Genomic DNA, 2198 nt, shown 5'->3' with positions numbered 1-2198 from the left:
ATTCTATTACTTTTTTCTAAAAGTACATGAATTCATCTCCCTCAAACGAACTCTCTCCCATTCTTTTCTTTTTTATCCAACCAACAATGCAGACCAGTAGGTAAAGAGATTGACTCACTTATGTAAAGAAGTACTTGCAAAGGGCTTTGAGGAAGAGTTTCATTCAGCTTTGCACTTCTATCGGGAACAATCTTTATGGAGATATTACTCTAAAAAAACCCTGTTGTACCTGACTCTATCAAAAGAATGTGGAACAAATATTTAAAACCTCAAGGTTCATAAACAAGAGAAATGAATAATGGTATATTAAATACGTTTAAGTACCTGAAGCGGTTAATATATGTATAAAAAATGTACTTTCTTAATAATAGTACAAATTAGGTTCTGATTTTCAAAGGAGGATTCACATTTTCATTTATACTTTGAGAGTCACAAAGTGTGTAAGAAATTAAATTAGTAAAACTTATTAATTAAATAAAAAATAAATTTCGAAGATTTGTTAAATAAATATGTAGATTATAAGGATTTTTTTTAAATATCAAACAGTTCGTGGTAACGAACTGTAAGTAAGGAGCGACCCGGCTCAATGGTAACCGAAACTCTAGAAAACGGCATTTTGATACAAATAGATACATCAAAAGAATCACATTTTAATGCTGACTTCCAATATAGAAGTTTCATCAAGTTTAATGCTACCCATCTAAAGTTAGGCGCCTGAGAAAATTTGGCTGATTTTAGAAAAAAGGAGGAAAGACTCCCTAAAAGTTATAGAACCTTAATGAAAATCACACCATCATATTCCGCGTATCAGAAAACCCTACTGTAGAGGTTTCAAGCTCCCATCTACAAAAATGTGGAATTTTGCATTTTTTGCCAGAAGAAAGATCACGGGTGCGTGTTTATTTTTATTTTTATTTTTTTCCAGGGGTGATCGTATCGAACAAGTTGTCCTAGAATATCTTGGGAGGGCTCATTGGAATGGAAATTGAAAGTTCTAGTGCCCTTTTTAAGTGACCAAAAAAAATGGAGGGCAGCTAGGCCCCCTCCCACGCTCATTATTTTCCCAAAGTCACCTGATCAAAATTTTGAGATAGCCATTTTGTTCAGCATGTTCGAAAATATTATAAGTATGTGTTTTAGGATGACTTAATCCCCCTAATTTCCCGGGGGGAGGGCTGAAAGTTATGAACTTTACCCAATGTTAACATATAGTATTGGTTATTTGGAAGTATACAGACGTTTTCAGGGGAGATTTTTACTGGTAGTGGGGGGTGGGGGTGGGGGGGTCAGTGGTTATATGGGAGGATCTTTCCATGAAGGAAGTTTTCATGGGGGAAGGGACATTGCTATGAAGGGGACGCCGGACTTCCCAGCATTATTTAAAAAAAGATCATAAATTTAATATAAAAAACAAGTATTTCAACTGCAACAGCAGCAACATCGAAACTTTAAACGAACAGAAAATATTACATATATAATTGGGTTCACCCCGTAGTCAATGCCACGCTCTTTAAGCCAAAGATTTTTTAGTACTTTCATAAGAGCTATTTATTCTAATTAACGGCCTTTGTGATTAAGCGGTGATTTCTATAGAATTGGGACAAAATTTGAACTTTCACTTAAAGAGCAAGGTATTGAATAGGGGGCGAACCCCCTAATAAACGTATTAAAAATATATGAATATAGAAGTTCGTTACGTAAGTTAAATCGTAAGTTACGTATATTTATTACTAATAAAAACGTTCGTAAATAAAATTAAACAAGTTTCGAGAAAGCCATTTAACTAAATAAAAGTAAATTAATATGAAAATTTTGTTTTAGTTATTCATGTACGGTGAGCCAAGATCAAAACCTGCATTTATTCAAAAACGTTCAAAAAATTTTTAACTGAAAGTAAGGAGCGACATTAAAACTTAAAACGAACAGAAATTATTCTGTATATGAAAGAGACTGTCTCCTCCTCAACGCCTCGCTCTTTACGCTAAAGTTTTAATCTGTCTCACAACTTTATTTTTTAAAAAAATAAAAAACTTTAGCGTAAATAGCGAAGCGTTGAGGAGGGGACAGTCTCTTTCATATACAGAATAATTTCTGTTCGTTTTAAGTTTTAATGTCGCTCCTTACTTTCAGTTTAAAAACTTGTTTTTTTTTATTTAATAATATAAAGGAATGAATCTTTGTGTGTCAAGTATTATGGC

The sequence above is a fragment of the Artemia sp. Qi Xiang Cuo genome, unplaced genomic scaffold (assembly GCF_049724085.1).
Source record: "Artemia sp. Qi Xiang Cuo unplaced genomic scaffold, ASM4972408v1 HiC_scaffold_3027, whole genome shotgun sequence".
NCBI lineage: Eukaryota > Metazoa > Arthropoda > Branchiopoda > Anostraca > Artemiidae > Artemia > Artemia sp. Qi Xiang Cuo.
The sequence above is the reverse complement of the archived record's forward strand: the minus strand, read 5'-3'. Positions refer to the sequence as shown.